The 19,695-nt window shown below is 39.7% G+C and overlaps 1 long non-coding RNA gene across 3 annotated transcripts in view; it reads right to left on the bottom strand.

Moving 5' to 3' along the window:
• LOC140844810 (uncharacterized) overlaps positions 1-12,685 on the bottom strand; it is a 169,357-nt gene extending 156,672 nt beyond the window's left edge. For 2 of the 3 annotated variants that reach the window (XR_012123307.1, XR_012123306.1), the window contains exons 1-3: positions 12,537-12,685; positions 12,296-12,404; positions 8,833-8,902 (exon numbers count right to left, since the gene is read on the bottom strand). This is a non-coding gene — a long non-coding RNA (uncharacterized lncRNA). Of the gene's footprint in view, positions 1-8,467; positions 8,723-8,832; positions 8,903-12,295; positions 12,405-12,536 lie in introns of those variants that run through there. The other variant, XR_012123305.1, reaches the window with a different exon arrangement.
• Positions 12,686-19,695: the final 7,010 nt, after the last annotated feature.

Genomic DNA, 19,695 nt, shown 5'->3' on the forward strand with positions numbered 1-19,695 from the left:
AACAAGTCAGGGGTCAGAACTGTCCTACATGTCTTCTTACTCAAAGCCCCAGGATGACAAAATAGCTAGTACATAAGGCTACTATTTCATCGTGCTGGACAGGGGTACAAGGGGCTTAGTGGCAATGTGTGATGTCACATCTGCCCATGCGTCCAAACCCAACATTAACATTATTCTCCTCCCATGGTGGGAAGAGGAGAGATATTTACTAAAAAATAACAGAATCTACAAGGATGAGACATATTTTATAGAATATTTCTTCTTCCAAGGAGGCCAGTGTAAGTAATCTTTCCTAATATTGGAAGAGCCCAATGAGTAGTTAAATGTTCTTCATATAAATTATTCTGTAAGCAGAAGAATAAGTTATACCTACCCATTGAATAAATATAAAGCAAAAGGACACAGAAGTACATAAATTCCACTTTGTACAGAGAACTGAATAACATACAGTGCAACAGAGAATTGGAAATCAGTTTGAATTATCAATAAAAAAGGGCAAAGAGACAGAATGATACAGATGAATTTCACATAAGTCTGAGCAATTCCAATAAGGTAATCCGTAATTCTTTCTCTACCTGTGCTGCCTCATGCCTTGATGGAAACAAGTAGGTAATTCCAAGGGAACTAGACTGGGTTTATTTGAGAGGCCAATATTGGCTGTGCACAGAAGAATTAGAGCAGAAAAATTCTGTAGGGAGAGTTAATGAAATTACAAAAAGTCTGATCCCATGGTTAGGGAAGTTACATGTCTGTCTCAGAATAGTCTTTCAGAATAAAGCTGTCATAATATATCTGAGCGACCAAGTACTGGGTTTTTAACATCAGGATCCCAAATTTGTTAAACGATATGTTAATCAGAACTTGCGACAAATCTCCAAGAGTTCCTGGAACAGAGTGTAAAGAGATAAAACGAGTTCATTTTTCCACGTCTTCAAAAGATAAAGTATGGACAGGGCTTGCCCAAACATGTGGTTGTGAAAGTCATATTCTGTGGCACTACAAATTACAGGACCACATCAGTGCATCCACAAAACACAAAGGCTCAGCTTCTGTGGATATAAAGATGCTATTAACACATTACAAAATCAGATTTTACATACTTTCTGAGTTGGTCCATTCTGTTTTTTTTTTAAGGTCAATTTTCCTTGCTGCATTTCTGAGTCCAGCTCATAGCCACTTTGATGGGTAAAAAAATATGTTCAAATTAAGCCAGAGATCATAAAGCTAAGAAATCATTTATCTGGCTAAGTCTTCCTAAAAAAATAACTGATTAATTATTGAACTATATGAAAAACTTGTAAAATTGAAACAATGGTAGTTGAGGCTAGGGAGAGAAGTTTAAATTTATTTTTTAGGATATTAGATATGATTGTTTACATATCCCTTTGTTGATTTTATGAAGCCCCAAGTTAATTAAAAAGAAAAAAAACCCTCAGTTTTCATAATGGAATAATTATAATCCTGATACTGAGGAGTAAGACCCTATAAAGAACACATCTTCCACAAAGGTGCCTGAATTAGGCATGCTATAGCACACACATCAAGGAAAGCAAAAATGAGAATGGGGAAGTTGCTTGCAAAAGATAAAAGGTACCATCTGTTTCTGCATTTAACATGTTTACTTACCAACTAATATGTGCAAAGCACTGTACTATATGTACATGTAAATATATCCTATATATGTTGAGGAGAATGCCAAAATATGTAAATGTGGACTCTTCCCTCAGGAGCTCACACTTTAGGAGTGAAGACACACATACACACACACACGGCAAAAAATATCAACATTCAGAAAAAAAAGAATCAGTAATTTAAAGTTAAGACAAGAAGCAGGAAAATGATGTTCCCCCAGCTGAAATGAAACCCAGAATGCTAAAAGAAAGGTATTAATGTAATATGAAAATGCAGAAAAAATATTAACTTTTAATAAAAGGTCATCACAGATGAGCAAAGGAGAAGAGTATTGCTAGCAATGATAAGATAGAAAAAAATCTGAGTGGGAGAAAAAACATTTAGGAAGTACTAAAAAATGGGTTATTTCAATTACACAAGTATGTGAAATGTTAAATTAATGACTTTTGCACATTGACTGAAATTAATGATTTCCTCAGTTCCTGACACTCTTTATATTAGGGTCCTTAAGATAATTGCAAATGTGATTAGAAACACGGCAAGTTAATAGAATTTCATGAAAGAGAAAAGAAAATCAGCTCAGGAATGAATGAAATATGGATTCTTATCTTTTGTGTATACACGCAAATATATACTTACAAATTAATATGAATGTATATGAATAGCCACTAAGGACAGCTTTATAAATGAAATTGCTGAAGGATCTTAATAATTACAGATTAGTTGGTTTACGTTTGAAATCTGAAAGTTACTAGTATAATTTATCCAGCAATTTCCAACCACTTCAAACAACACAGAATATAGATAATCCTGGTTTTCTAAGTGTCAGGCCCACTTAAGTGACTTCTATAAGGAAATGACCTGTCATATGAATAAGGAGGAGGCAAAACAAAACTAATCTTATAGTATCATAATTAGGTAACTTTTTTTTTTAACCTTCTTAGCAGAAACAGTTGAGTGTTGTATATGTTTAATAATTTTTTTGTTAAAAAAGAAAATTCTTACAACAGGTTTCTGCCTAAGGTAAAAAGTACTTATCTGGCTACATATCAAAGAATTTTTTTAAATGTGTAGCTTCCATTGTTCTTGTATTACATATAATCATAATTCTACTTATCATTTCCTCTCATGTTTAGGATTTCCTTGGGATTGTGTTTTTTTAGTAGGAGATTGGGTTTGGAGAAAATTGTTGACTTGCTTATATTATTAAAATCAGTTCATCTTTAAACTTATTTTCATCAGTAAATATGGCTTGCATAATTTCTGTTCTTCAATATTTTATTTTGGCCCAGAATTGAACCCATTCTATAAATGTTTCATGGATGCTTGAAAAAAAAGATATTTTTTTCATTGTGTATGAATATATATACAAAGTTTACTAATTAAATTATAACAATCCTCTGCTTCTTATTTATATTTGCCATTCAAACATTAAAGATTTAGGGTTAGGCTAAGTTTTTCCCATAAATTTCCCCTCTATGTTCTGTCACGGTTAACTATGCAGATTAGGAATCAGACTCCCTGTTTTAAATTCTGGTTCCATACTTACCACCTATGCCACCTTGTGCAAATTAGTTAATGTCTCTAAATCTTACAATCTCCATTTATAAAGCAAAAATAATAAACCCTTATTTAATAACAGCTTTAGATTGCAAAATAAAATGGAGACAGCAACTGGCACAGTGTCTGGAACATAATATGGTCAATAAGCAGTTGTATTACTTTTGGTTTTATCACCATGCAGTTCATATTTAAAACTTTTTAATTTGCTAACTTTCTTTTCCCTTTTACTGATACATACTTGCAAAGAGGTGGGATGATTGGCCTTTCATCAAACTGATCAAAAGGTTTTCTTTATAAATAACAGCATGATGCCCAGTGATTCAAAAGCATGTTTTTCAGTCTAAGTTACCAGACCAATAGATCCAAACAGGATCCTGTCTCCCTGTCTCCTATTGAATTAAAACCACCTGGAGAACTTTTAAGAAAAAAATAATTCCTGCCCTAGTATTTCTGATTTGGTTGATAGACTGGTGGAGACAAGCATTTTAAGTAACAGAAACTGTGTTGGCAGTGGTCCACGAGACAAGGCAGGCCGGGGAGAGACCTAGAAGTGGCCTAAACTTAGTCACAGCTAGTGAGGAACAGAGCTGTGCTGGTGTACCTCCACCCCGGTAACACGGGGAGAAACCAGGCCTTCAGAGGCACTCCACCGCAGCAGAGAAAAGGGGGAAGGACAAGTGCAGAAAAATAAACAAAAACTGGAATAGGGTTCAGTCAGAAAATGGCTGGCTGGCACATGTGCTCTATTTCAGCTAAGCCCATCCTTCTGTGGGGAAGATGCACACCCTTCAAATGGTAACATTACCTGTCTGACAGGGCTCTAGTACCACGGGGTGAGAGAATTACTCAAGTATGATGATGAGAGAGACAGCCTCATGAAGAAATGGTGTGTTAACACTAAAGGATGAGGAGTCCACTGAAGCAGGAACAAGAGGAAAGGGCAGGTGGAGAGAAAACAGACAAAAACTGGGATGGGCTGCAGTCAGCCCAGTACATAAAAAGATCTCAATTTTAAATAGGATGAATAAAGATAAGTAGGTCAGAAAGTATACAAGTTAGAAATATACATTCCAGCCATTTAACCTTGGGCTAGAAGCTCAGCCTCTCTGTGCTTCTATTAACTCACTGCATAACACCACCAGCCCGACAGGCAGGAGTCAGCGCACGTACGGCTCTGAATCTATAGGAAGCACTCAAGGAAGACTGAGGTTTACTGTGCTACTGTTCTTGCTGTTTTTTTTCTTTATTGTTGCTGTTGGTTTATCTTCAATATCTTTGGATTAGAGAATACAAAATCAGCAAATAACTTCTGAAATGGTAATACATGGTGCCAGTGAGGATAAGGTAAAAAGGACACCAGCACTGTTGGTGGGCATGCAACTCTTTAGGGAAAAGAATTAAAAATACAAAGAAAGAACCTTAGAAATGAATGTTTTTCCATTTTAACCCACTATTTCTATTTCTGGGCATCTGTCCTAAGTAAATATTCTGAAATACGTAGAAAAAAATATTTATGCACAAAAATGTTCATTACACTATTATTTATGATAGCAAGAAAACTGGGAACAAAAAGATTTTAATCAGGCAAGACAACTATGAAAAATGGCGTTTACCAACCATCTACAGTACCAGCAAAAACACATGAATAAATGAACAGAGGACGTAAAAACTGCATACATCACAATCACAACTCCACAACTCAAGTATCTGCATAAATAGCAAGATAAGAATCTACATTAAAATGTTAATGGCTACTTCTGGTGCCAGGATTACACGTAACTTTTCCCTTCTACTTTGCTTTATTTTCAAATTTTCCAAAATGAACATTTATTACCTCCATTATAAAAACACACTTTATCCATGCAGAGACTGGGTAACACTGAGCCTTAGGTGGTTCAGGGAATACCTTGGTAGGGATGTGTCCTGGAAATCCCTCCCATCTCTATGCCTCTCAGATAGATTTCCTTATGAGTGTTTCTTCTCTATGGCAAGACCATGAAATGACAACCATCTGTGCAGGCCCTCATGACCCTCAGTTGTTTACAAGGCAGGTGACAATAACAAGTGTGACCTGGAACGTATCCCCAAGCAGTCCTTCAAGCCAGCAGTACTACTTCACAGTGTAGAGTGGTCTTGTGAAAGGAAAACACTCCTGGCTTCTTTGAAACTTCCTAAATGGGATGACGCACGCCACCTGCCAGGCCTCTCATTTCCAGCCCTGCTCTCTTTATCCATCACCTCTCATCTTTTTCCTTCCAGCCCCATACGCACTCCACTTGCTGCCTTTGTGCAGTTAGCCCCATGCCCAACTCCCGATGGTAACATTCCTGCACTGATTTCATGCCTGTCAGAGCTTCACTCCCCTCAGAAATCAAATGTCAAAAAAATCAAAGTTTATGCGGTACTGTGTCATGGACAACTGAGCTTTCTCATTTTTATTGGCACAAAAATCACTCGGTTGTCTTTAAAAAAAAAGTTTTATAATATAACTATAGTTCTTTAGTCTATTGTAAACAAATTTCCTTAGGAAAACAACTCCTCCCATTGATGCCTCAATACACATACTGTTTAATTAATGACACGGTATAATCTATAGTACAATGAAGAATAATTTTTCCAATAGCATTCAATCAAGGAAATGATGAAACAGTTTTTTCTCTTCAATACAATTCCTATAATCAATGGTTATATTTATAAGACTAATTTCTGAATGTATACAATTTTGAAAAGTTTCACAGAATAAATTTCAGGAGTAATGTTTTAAATCTTTTTCAGGAATTCCGTTAAGTGCCAAGCTTTGAAATGCAAATATGTAAATTGTAATACGCTTCAATATTTTCCAGTTGATTATTTTCCAAAGCCTGGAGAATTTGGGAACCTAGCATCATGTCATAGTTGAAGCCCATGGCAACTATATGCTCACATCATTAAAATGCAAGGCCTAGAAAGATCCCTCCCATTTCCCATCCGTTCACTATCATAATATTCTACTGGAAAATTCTGCTGTTTCCTATAAAATTACTGATTTCAGTTATCTCCTTATCTTATTTCTTGAACTATTGTTTCCCTTACTTATTTATTTATTTATAGTTCTTTTCTGGGAGAGATACATGGTCATATGAAAAAGTAAGCCACCAAAAATCAGTTGCCTTCTTCAACTGCTGTAGTTTTCGAACATTCTGGAAAGGATGTGGAACAAAGATAATGCTAGTCCACCCATTGAAATCTGAGTTGCTACCAAGTGTACTTCTGTGGTTGGTCCCAGGGCAGCCAAACACTAAATTCCTCCAGTGGCCCTTTTGCATTACCAGTTGCACATTGTGTATTTGTAAGCTGAGAAGTCTCATCCAACTTGAATCTAGCTTGAAGTTCAAACTCTGGAAGACACCTCAAAATGCTGAGTCAGGAGCCGAGAAGTAAAGCCCAAAGCAATGACCAAGAGAGCAGCTTCAAGAACCAAAACAACAGATTCTTCATCTTTCTGTGCTAGTCCAAGTTGACAGGGCTACGAACTTTCCACCCTGAGCAGAGTAATTACTCGAATTTTCCTACTAAAATCCTAGAAGGATGCATCTGGGTTTAGAACCACCTCTCTCCTTTCCATCTTCTTCCTCTTTTTTTCAAAAGTTCACATTACCTTTTACTTTTTCATTTAGGTATAGTATAATATACATACCAGTTAATTTTTCTCATTTCTTAAGGTGGCAGCTTATTGATTTGAAATATTCCTGCTCTCTTAGACACTGCTTTAGCTGCATTCCACAAATCTTGTATGTTTTCACTTTCATTCAGATAAAAATATGTTTACATCTCCCCTATAATTTTTTCTTTGATCCATGGATTATTTAGAATGTATTATTTAATTTCTGAGGGTTTTCCCAGATTCCTTTCAGGTGTGGATCTCTGTGCACGTCCCACTGTGGTCAGAGAACTTGCCTTCCATGGTTTCAATCTTTTTCAATTTACCAACACTTAATTTGCATTCCAACATATGGTCTTTCTGGGAGAATCTTTCATGTGCATGTGAAAATAATGTGTATTCAATAGTCATAGCTTTATCCAATAGTTGGATAAAAGTTGTCAAGTTGTCATGTCCTTTATATGCTTGCTGAATTTCTGTTTAGGTGTGTTATCAGATATTGCCTATCTTTTCAATTCTGTGGGCTTTGCTTCACTTATTTTGTATCTGTTTTTAAGTGGGAGTTAGTTCATGCTGGACTCTCCCCTGCTGCAATTCTGTATTACTGATTAAAATGTGTCCTTGCCACTTCAACTAGTATCAACTTTGTTTATCTTTGACATGAATGACCCATGCTTTGGACATTTTCTAGGTAGGTAAAGAATTAGCAGTGATTTGTCAGCCCCCAGGAATTCTAGCAGGTAACTGGGCTTCATAGGAACAACAATAGATTTTCTGAGGAATTTGTACAATTCTTCAAAAAAGCATATGATTGATTATTGGATAAATCCAGAAAATATTTCAGAAAAATAATTTTCTCAAGTTAAAAACAACAACACTGTATTTCAAATAAAGAAAGAAAAAAACCAGTAATAGTATCATTACCCAAAGAAAACCACTTTTTTCATTTTAGAGTATTTTCCTGGATTTTTCTATATATATGTTTTACATAATTGTAATACTGCTGTTTATACAATTTGCCTACAGCTTTTCACATAATACTTGGGCATCAGCGTCTTTCCCTGCTATTGCATCTATTCCCTGTTTTTCAAAAAAAATTACATGGCTGTATTGTATTTCATCATCTGGAAGACCTGTATTTATTTTAATGATTTCCTATATTAGTATATTTAAATAATTTCCAATTGTTTTACACCATACATAATGCTAAAGGGAACATCCTCTGCCATAATTTTAGTTTTTGTTATATTTAGAATTATTTTGTTAGGATAGAGTACTAAATCTGGGTCAAAATATGAACCATTGGTAAGTTGAAATAAATATTTATTGAGTTTAATGTGTGCAAATGAGGGTGTTACAAGCTGAGATAAATGACATTCATTGAGGATAAATTATTCATAATACTAGAGACATAACCTCTCATTCACTAGGAAAAATGAGGGGTAGTTCTGGGGACCAGGTGTGTGTGGAGTAAGCCACACTTATGGCCATGGTTTTTAATCTTCATTTGCTGTCATCAGAAATAGTTACATTAATTTGGTATCTGAGAAAGAAGTAAAGCCTTTCATTCTAAAATTTAGGAACTAACACAGATTTATTAGTTAATTCATAATCTAAACAAGTGGTGCATGGCATAAACCAATCACGCCCAGAAATATCTCAAAGCGAATAATCATTTTTTTATCATTGAATCCGCACCACGGAGTGTATTAATGTAAAAAAGACCTGGACCGGGAAATGGTATCATTAGTATGTAGCAGCAATCGCCTTGTTAATGATTCAAAGCTCATTTTTCTCCAGCAAGTGAGATTCATGCTGAAGTTGTACTGTGCTCATTCCTCTCCCAGACCATGGGTTTCAGGGGGAAAAGTGCTGTCGTCAGGCTGCCTGCGGGGTGGGAGGCCATTTCACTGTGAACACCAGGACCCGCAAGCTCCCTGCCCTGTGTCTCCTCACTCTCACCCTATTGATACCCCCTAGGTGCCCTGGCTCCTGACCTGGCTTTCTTTGCTGTCTTGACTGCTTTACGACTTTCCCCTTTCAGCCTTTTGTTCTGCCTCTTCACACCTGCAAAAAAGATGATCACGTCTGTTCCCTAAGCTGTAATTCTAAGAGGACAGAGACAGTGACTGTCTTGGTCATGATGCATATCAAGTGTCTAGACAATCACTGGAACATAGTAGGCCTCCAAAAGAGGTGATTGAATTAAACACAAGAAATGGGTCTGATGCCTTCAGGAGCTTACCCTCTGATAATTCATACTGAAAAGTTATTCATGCCTTGGGTTATTCCTTCTGGGTAACTAGGGCCTTATACCAAGCTATTTTGCATGCTAGCTTAACAATGTAAGAAATATGGGAGTTTCACGTATATAAAAGTAACATGGAGATGAGAGGCAGGGGAGAGAAGAGTAATTTCCCACTTTGCCCCAGCTTCATGCTCTGAAGAGGACTTCAATCTTCTCAAAATTCAATGGCATTCTGTTACCTTTAAGACTGTCCATATGCTCAGACAGCCTTCAAGGCCACTGCCTCAGCGGTGCAAGGGTCAAGAAGATGTCTTGTGGGAAGGACAGCACTAGCTTCAAATCTTAACTCCCCTTACTATACTGCAACTTTGAGCAACTCACTAAACTTTAGGGAGCTTCAGAGTTCTCATCTATAAACGGGAAAACATAATCAGCATCTTGCAGGATCGCAGGAGAAGCTGCACATATAGAAGCTCGGACAATGTCTGACACACATGAAGGTCTAGTGCAGGCTGCAGCCCCTTCTGGTTTCTACCCTGCACTTCAATACCCCCGACCTCAACCACGCTGAACTCCCTGCTGTTCTGCAGTTCTGGGCTGATCCTTACGAATGTCATGGATCTGTTCATGCAGCTGCTTTAGCGTGGGGGCCTTTCCTCACTCCTGATTATTACCTTTATTTATTTATTCATTCATTTAACACCTATCTGTTAGCTGCCTGCCATGTACAAGCCTTTGTACCGCACATCCACCCCACAGTAAGGAACAAAGAGAGGAGTCTGCCCTCATGGAACTTAGACCTTGATACAAAATGGGAAGAGAAATAAATAGTCTTAACCAAATTAGGCATGTCTTGACAGGACTGGGTTTTTCGATAAAAATGCTTATTTTTATAATCTTAAATGAGTGCCTACTCACTGTAGAAGATTAAAAAGATATAAATTAGAAGAAAACAAATACACTTACAATTTTACCATCTAGGAAAACCATTACGATTATTCAGAAGTATCATTACCATATTTTTCTATGCATATATTATTCATGTAAGACTGTGAACTATTCCACATACACATTTTTCAATATTAAAATATTAGATATTAGGATCTTAATATGTTTGGAACATTCTAATTCTTGGCAACTGTGTAGATTAATGACTTTCTGACATTTCTTGGTATCATTCTCCAGTTGCTCAACATACAGGAAATATTTTTACAAGAGTGATTATATTTTAACAGAACTGAATGTTTTTTTGATTTATTACCTGATAGGCAATTAGGTTCTCAAAATTGAACTAAGCACCTTTTAAATTCTCTGCTGTATTTTTCCATATATATGGTGAACCGGTAATTCCTGCAGGCAGGACTTGTCTCTTCATTGATTTGTGGTCATAAATGAATTCATTACCACATGCAGGGAGGTGGTAACAATTCACTAGATTAAATAATGAGAACTGTAGGTGCTTTTCAGAAAACAATTAAAATAATTTAGGATTACTGATAGAAATAATTTTTGAGTCTGGGGACTCTCTCAATATTTCTCTTTAGCCAGGAATAAAAATATAGTTAGTGAACTTATATTTCAACAAGAGGTTTTACTGTTAAAACTATTGCTCTGATTACCCTCCTTAACAATCATGTATTTCTAATCATTATCCCAGAAGTCACCAAAAAAAGGGTGGGGAGTGTAACAGATTAGTGCCCTTGTGAATCTCAATATGATGTAATCCTAATAAGAGGAGAGAAATCAGTAAATAGCTATTCTTTTGAGCTTCATTAGCACCATATTGCTTACAACTGACTTTTTTCACACATTATCCTACTCTACTATCTAGGGCAGGTAGAGAAGCACAATCATCTCAATTTTTTTAGATACAGTAAGTGAAGCACAGAGAGATTCACATGCTTTCCCCCAAAATAGTAGAATAACACCTAAAGTCCTCCAAATCTTAGGCATCATACCTCCTGTCAATTCTTATACTGTCTTTGTCATCCTAGGATCTAATAGATTGTGTCTTTTTAGCCCAGTCTCAAATAAAGCTGGTTTCTCTCAAATCACAAAATCACATGATGTATTATTTCTGCTTTCAAAAATTTAAACAGTGGGCACTGTTGTTAGTGACCATGTTTACATGGCAGAGCTGGATTAACTGTGGCATTTCTCTTGGACACAGTCCCCACAGAAACCCTGAAAAGCCTCCCTTCTGGATGGCCCAGCACTCACTCACTCACACATGTTGGCCATGAGATACCAATACAGGAATAGCAACGACCAACAAGTGAGACTTCGTGGTGCCTCTTTCCAATATCTCCAAGTCATTCACCAATCTGTTATAATCATCTTGTCCCAGAAGCAGACACTGAGCCAAAGATTTCGGTGCCATGATTTACCAAGAAAGAACTCAAGAAGAAATGAGTAAGGAATCGAGACAAGTAGAACAAGGGAGGAAAAAGCAAGCCATGTGTGATCTTGCCAAAGTCCCAGCTTCAGCCTGCTCTCCCAGAGAATTCTAACGCAAATGTTGTCTCAGAGATTATTTTTCCCCCCTTGAGGTAAAGAAACTGGGTTCTTGTATTCCCTCGCCATTCAGTTGGCTATGGACCAACACGAGGTGGGGACAGAAGCTGGTGTAAACTTCCAAGCACAGAACAATCCTCCTGAATGTTGCAAGTCAAGGCCATTCGCTGTTAGCCACACCAGCAGAGTAGCATGAGAACACGCAGCTGGAAACAAAGACACGGAGAGGATCTGGACAAAAATCAAGAATGTCCAGTCTGAATCAGACTGCTACTGCCTGCTGTCCTGTTCTCTGCAGGTAGAGAATGTTCACTTGGAATTATGTGCACGCTCCCCAAGAGTCGGCTCCTCTTACTGGTCCAAGATACCTGCCTGCCTGATGGGCGCCCTATCCCCTCCAAATACTCTGGTTATTTCTCTCAGTATCTACTGACTCAGAGTTGATCTGTTGCTTATCACAAGCATGCTGGACTGCAGCACATCTTTCTAAAAATTGTCCCACTAATAACTTTAAAATATCTCTGCAGAAGACTGCCTGCCCCAGCCTTGGGGAGATTAAGCAGGTCCTGAGGAGAAAGCCCAAGTTTCACCACCTCCTGAGGTCAGACTCCCTGCCATGGACTTCCACATGGGGGCTGCCTTTTCTTTAACGCAGCTTTGGCGTCCTTCAGTAGTTCTTAGACACATGTGGGACTTACCTTACCACAGAATCACACACACCTTTGTGGCTTCCAGGTACAAACTGCATAAACATGAGCCGCCAGTCAGTGTCATCACAGTTGCACGCAAAGCAGCAGCATTCTGGGACTAAAAAGTAGTACAAAAGCAAATTAAACCTTTATTTTAGTTATGGCAAAAAACCATTACAGAGAAACATGCATGCACAGAAAAATCTTACAATCCTCTTTTTTTATTTTGCTCTCTTTGCTTCTCTCATACCTATGGCTGGGATCCCAGCTTCCTTTTCTTCATCTCAAACTCCAAAAACACTTTGTCTTCCAAGCTCAGGCCTGGATGGCTCTGGGGTGTCCCTCACCGCTCTCCACACCTGTTCTCTGTCTGCTCAGGAGCCGGGTGCCTCGGCTGGCTTCTCTCGCTACGCAAGCGCCGTTTATTACGAAGGTTCGGCGGCCGACAACGCGGAAACAGAACATGCTTTGCGTCACAGGAGAAGAGGAAGGCCCGGCAGACGCTTCCGCCAACCGTGGACGGGAAGCTGGGCACCGCGCCTACGCTGGACCACCGCCGCCCGCCGCCCCCAGGGCTTTCCCATGAGCCACCGGGGCGTGCGCAATGGCAGCGCGCAGGGCCGCGGGGCACCCTGGGTGGCAGGTCAGCCTCTTCTGAAGAGGTCGTTGCTGCTGAGTTCTGCTACCTTTCATTAAGTTCGGTTAACATTAAGTCACCTGGGTCAGATCTATTTTTCTCATTACTTTCTTTACGGGTAAATAGGATGGCCAACTCAGGGGTTCCCTGTAGGGCTCCTCGGACCCACCAACTCCCCCTTCACTTGGCCTTGCTGCTAAAAATATTGGGAAAGGGCCCAAACCAAAAACATCTCTGGAAGGAAGACTGCTTAAGCTTCTGAAGCAGAACCTCGAGGCATGGAACCGTAGAGGACAGGAGCCCTTGGGGGAAGGACACATCATGTTAGGGAAAAGGAAGATGACATGTTGAACAAGTAGGTCTTCAAGTTAAATTTTGCATATGCCAAAGCTTTGCTTATTCTTTCCCTTTCTATACCTCTATTTCTGGACTACTATCAGGAAGAAAATTCTAAGCAAGTCATATATGTATTGTGAGCTTATTTTCTAAGTAAAATTTGGAAGCCATGGTCTGATGGTCAGTTTTTCTTTTTTCCAGTTTTTGAAATAAGAACTGATACATAACATTGTGTTAAAGTGTACAGTGTGATTTGATGTACATTGTGCAAACGATAACCACATTAAGCTTAGTTAACATATTTGTCACCTTGCATAGCTACCATTTTTGTGCATGAGAACACTTAAGACCTACTCTGTCAGCAACTTTCAAGTATACAATACAGCATTGTCAACTATAGTCACCATGCTGTACATTATCCCCCAGAACTTATTCATTTTATAACTAGAAGTTTTTTCTTTAAAAAAATATAGAAAATGTCTTCTATTATATACAGTTTGAAAAACATAAAAATATATTAAATTAATTGTAAGTAATATTTTTGTTGTGGGCCTTCGGTCAAGGGATTGTCATTACTTTTTGACATTAGCAGATGCATTGACCTTTGGGACATGAGTGCTGCTGGTGACTGAAATTGGACAGCAGCCTTCTCTTCACTTCTGCAAGCACCTATTTGCATCCTGTAATTTGTGTAGGGCACTGAGGATTCACCTGGAGAAACATGGACTCATATAGTGATCCCAACTGTGTTCAAAAATTAAAAGGTCCACTGGGTACAAGAGTTTCCCATCAGCCCTTTTGCCGAGCACAGCTTTGTCACTCTGCTGCTACTCCATGCCAGCTGCAGGCATATTCCAGTAAGTATCATCTGGACACCACCACATCCTACAGGTCCTGAACTGGTTCTTGATGCTTCACTGAGCATCAGAATCTTCCCCCATTACTGTTGCTGCTCTGCCAGGCACTGTGATGAATACTGTGGTGGCATCTCCACGCTAAACTGATTTTTAGTCCGAAAGGGGAAAATGCCTCCCTCCCATTCAGGTTTTAGTCTTTTCGTCAGATCCTGAAGCATTGCATTGCACTCCGTGTTTTAAAAGGATATTAGCAATGTAGGTTGATTTTTCTCCACTTTGTACATTCAGACTTCCCACTTTCCGTGCCAGTCAGATATATATTCATGGCATCCAGCTGGGAGAAGGATCTAGATGACAGACACCACACTGTACTCAGGCTTCCTTGCTCCTTGGTTGGGTGAGGCTGTCTCCACGGGTCAAACTCTTGTTGCCAGGCAACTTCTTCCTTCAGAATGAGAACTCTCCCAAGAGGACCCCTAATCCATATGCAAACAAGCTGCTGGCAGCTGCTCCCACCAAGTCAATAGACAGGCCCAGGCATGACTGACTCTTACAACTAAATTGAGATCACCATCACATTAATTGAAGGGACCACAGATTCTTCTTACTACTCTTTCTTTGGTGAGATTTTTTTTCTTTCATATTAGATACATAATAAAAGAACAACATTATTATAATCCACCTTCATTTAGAAAAGAACCCACCCTCCCACTCTCCCCCAACCAGCATATTCTTTTTCTTTCATCGTGGGTAAGACTAATGCAGAGAAGAATCTTGAGTGAATTACTTTCTGCCGCAGAGCTTTGTGATTGTCCTGTTGACAGTTTCACCTAAAGCAGTAGCTCTGAACACAGTATTTAGTAAGGACCTTCTGTGTTCTAGGTGCTGTACTAAGCATTAGGGCTAACGGTGAGTCAAGCATCATCTCTAACATCTAGGAACTTGCAAGTTGGAAGTAAGCCATGCATGTAAATCTAATATGATGTAGTACATACTGCAGGTGATAATCAGAAAACTAAAGAAAAACCAGTGTGATCCAGTCTTTCTAGAAGTTTCCCATTTATAGGGAAGCCATAGCCAGCTGTCCCTCTGATCCGTAACCTTGAAGTTTGGAATTTTCAGTCATAGAGGACAGGCTTACCCTATGTATAATAGTGACTTGATTTTGATGGCTATCCTGTTTTCTATTGCTGCACTCACATTGAGACCAGATACCCAAATTTTCAAAACAGACATGAATATCTCATTTTCAAAGTAGGCATGAATATCTGGGTGCTGGAACTGTCCAGTAGCACTAATTCTGTAAACACCCATGCTCCGCAGGGAAAAGTCACACCAGAGGCATTCTATTTCTCTCGTCTACCAGCCTAGTCCTGGACATGGAAGGTTTGTCATGCTATGTGAAGACTGAGTTGAGATTAAAACCTTAATTTCCTGGAAGACTGGTCAGGCAGATCCTAATATCATTCCTCAAATGAAGATAAAAATGACCTACAGCATTTTCAGCAATTCCAGAGATGAGAGAAACACATTTATTCCTTTGTGAACTGTTTGAATGCCAGAGGGGTAATGCTTTTTCCATGCAAGTTGGTAAGATGAAGAAGAGCAGCAAGAGAGGTTTCCGAAAGCATCCCAGGCATCTTCAAACAGCTGACATAGTGCCTGGCACAGGGTGGGGTGGGGGTGGTGGCGGAGAGCAGAGAGCAGCAGGTGCTGACTGGGGAGGGATGAGTGAATGAGTGACTAGATGCTAACTCTGCTCTTAAATTGGATGACGAGTTACAGGTGCTCTCTTGGGCAGTCACCTGTTTCTTACCTAAATCTTCCCTCATTTTCATCTTAACAGCAAATCTATGTCACATCACCCCCACCCAACTGGTTCTCCCTCCATCTTCTCCTTCTGAAGACAGCAAGGGAATGGAACCAGACAGAGAAAAGCTATGCCCCCACAAAGTTGCCTTTCTGTCCAGCCTGAACTCAGCTGCCAAGACATCCTGGGACATCAGGGCCTAGATTTGTTTCATGTTTGAAAAACAAAATAAGTGAAGCCTAGTGTCCCCAACAAGGGTAGTCAATATCAGAGATCGTGCACATGTAAAATCTTGCAAAAGCATGAGGTAATTTGGCATCTGCCAGAATAAGAAAGAATTTCTTGGTCTCCCCACTTCTCTGCTTGGGCCTCATGCCCTAGAGAAGCTTCCTGCTAACTGCTAACTGAAGTTCTGCCTGCTCTGTAGGGGACATAGTTGATCAAAGTCCCAGATGGCTGGAATTAGCTGCCTCCATCATTGTCTTCAAGGGCCAGCAGCCGCAGAAGAATGTCAAGGTCAGACAGTGGTTTTCGCTGATTACTTCACTATAAGCATATTTTTAAATGATTGCGTCGATGCAGAGTTACCAGGTGTCTATTCCCAGGGAAGCTTTCTCAGTCACCTTGCCTGATCCTGTTTAAAAAGAAGTTTCACTGCATTTTCCATCAGCCCGATGAGTCATCCAGCGTATTTCATATTTGCTCTGCTCTTGAGGTTGCCTGGGGGCAAAATGGAGCCCATTCTGCAGCACAATTCTACTGCTGAGCTATTACAGAATATCTAATTAAATTCAGCCATAAGGCAGGAGAAAACTGTGCCATAACCTTCATGATCTGTGAAACCTTTCATTGTTTGCCAAGCATCAATTTCCTAAAAATGGGGACTGCAGCACAACGGAGATGAAATCCTAAAATGGAAATTGTGACTGTTTACAGCGTAAACAGGGACACACAAAACCAGAGAGGGAGGGGACCCAAGGCCCTGGGCACATGAAGGAGGAGCACACCACACAAAATGACCTTGAAATCGAAATTAGCTCCTGCTAATTGGATGGCGAACTATCGGTTCCATTTCTGAATTTGTAAAATTGTTTCCTTCTCAGGCAAAAAGAAACATCTGCTCTACTGGGCTAATTCAGTTCTGAGCAAGTTTGTCTTCCATGTAGCTGGGTGAGCAAAAGGGGATCCTGTCTTGGCAGCAGAGCCCAGAATTCAGGTTTCTGGTGACCCACATCCTGAACTAGCTCCCCCTGCAGAGTTCTCTACAAGCAGAGCAGCATGAACCCAACCAAGCAAGCTGGGTTGCTAAGCTTAGAAACAGTATCTGACCCCATCTCACTGCCAGACAAGCTAGCTTTCCTACACAAGAAATTTGCTAACAAAGGCATACTATTTAATGAGCATGTAGTATGCGGCAAAGCACCCTTGCTAAAGCTTGCACGTTAACCCAAGTTATATCATTTAATCCACACAATGGGTTTGAGGCTTAGGTATAACTTACCCGAATTGTCCAAGTTAAAGAGGAAAGACTCAAACCAACATCTCACTGGTTTCAGAGTTCATGCTCTTTATACTGTGTTACTCTTGCATGGCAACGTAGACAGATTCCAGGAAAAGCTACACAATATTTCTCAGCTTCCAAAATGGAATGTGTCTATATGACTCTGGGCAAGAAAGAGCAGAAGTTTCTTCTTTTCAAATTTTCTTAAAGGGCTTTAAAGTCTGAGCTGCAGCATGGCCTAGTAACACCTGAGGATCTGCCACGTCCTCTTTCCAGGTTTCATCCTATTGGCTGGTTGGCTGTGGGCGGCCCTACCATCTGACAGGCTCCGGGGGTGAACTTTAAAGGAAGAGTTGCAGTAACTTAAGTGGCTTATTCTGAATCTCTTGGATCTTGATTTTATAAGAAAAATAAGCTGCTGACCTTGTCTTGAAGCAACAGGGACATTCTCACCTCATAGATTTAACCATATACAAGTTCCTGCGTTATTCATACTTCAACATGTGCTTGTCAACCCGGTGCCGTTGAAGTGGGACAGTTACAGTATCAGGAGCAATGTGATGTCCGCTCTCCTGGGTGCTGTGCACAATGCTGGCACCTTCCAGCCTCACAGAATAGACAGCACAGGAGACGGGTTCTGAGTCTGCCAAGGACAGAGTTTGGCAGGGATGGCAGCTGTGATCAGCTCAGTGGGATAAGCCACTGCACTGAAAGTTTCCAAACACTCTGTAAGCATTTCCAATCCAGCTGCCTTTCCTCTGAATTTTAAAATTGCATACAATTCCATTGACAGACAGGTAGCCATATTATTGGGCTGGTATGTTAGCCAGTAAAGCTTAAATAACTATATAGTTATATTCTTTTACTCTTTGGGTAACTAAATTTGGGGTCAGCCTTAGACTCACCAGGCTACATAATAACAACAAAAGTTTTACTTTTAAATAGACAATTTGACAGAGTTTTTTTTAATCAGTGTCTTGCCAGTGGGTTTCAGCCCCAGGAAAGTTAACTCTTAATTCATTGAGACTGAAAAATGACAATGGAATGTTCTCAGGGTGAAAGGGTTTATACCCCGCTTTATTCTCACAATGGCAGGACAAGCACTAGAATCCAGTTCACGCAGAGCATGTTTGCATGCAGCAAGCCCATCTCCACCTCCCCGGGCCCGCAGCCATCTGTCTCTGCCCTCGGCGCTGCCACACCTCCAGCCTCTGCTCTCCTGCAGCCGTGGAGCCCAGAGTCCTGGGCGGAGCTCTTTATATGGAGTCAGTAATAACGTATCGCCCACACATGTGCAGTGAGCAAGCTGACCAGGGTCAGGGGGGAATCCTGGCTATTGAAACATTCATTTTCTCAACAATCAATAAAGATTGTACTTCTAGACTAGGTAAACTATAGGGAAAAGAAATCTTGTGTGGTAAATAGAAGCCGCCCTTCCTCTCTGTGGCAACTATTCCACTGTGTCTAACCATGAAGTAGAATCATCCAGAAAATATTACTGAATACTCAGTCTTGCAAATCACCATTCAAATAGGATGAGAAATTAATATTCCACTGACCTATATATACATAGCATGTTAATTTCATGTCTTACCCAGCTTGTACAATCAAAAAAACTTTTTCAAAGCTTGTTTTGTGAGAATTAGGCTTGGGGTTGATTAATGATTGTGCATTGAGTCCCCTATACAGAATTTTATTGTTGTTAACAACCATTTGATCAATAAATATGAGAGATGCCCTCTCAAAAAAAAAAAAAGCTTGTTTTGTTCAATGCTCCCTTTCAAAAGATTGGGGACTTAGATTGGTTTTAATGTAATCATCGATGCTGAAACTTTATAAGACTCACAAGTTGAATAATACACAGTTAAAATTCTTTATTTTCAGGACCCTGCAAAGAAGTGGGAGGGAAGGAAGGAGAATAAAGATAACGGGTCACTCTTAGGCCAGGATTCTTGGGTGGAGAGGCAGCAAAACCAAATGTAAAAGGCATATGAGGTGGTCATGTATTTGCTATAGAATCTGGTCTGAGCCATGGAGCTTCTGTCCCTGAGGCTCTGGCCTCAGGTGTTTTTGACTATGATTTAGCAAATTTGGTCCCCCTCTCACATGTTTCTGATTTTAACAATCTGCAGGCTACTCTTTTCTTTATCTTGGATTTTCTTAAATGGCTTTGATCATCTAGATTCCTCACCTGCTGGCAAACCTACAGAAATATTCTGAGTCTCTAGGTGCCAATGATTTATTTTCTAGACACTCAGTATCTACCAT

The sequence above is a fragment of the Manis javanica genome, chromosome 12, assembly GCF_040802235.1.
Source record: "Manis javanica isolate MJ-LG chromosome 12, MJ_LKY, whole genome shotgun sequence".
NCBI lineage: Eukaryota > Metazoa > Chordata > Mammalia > Pholidota > Manidae > Manis > Manis javanica.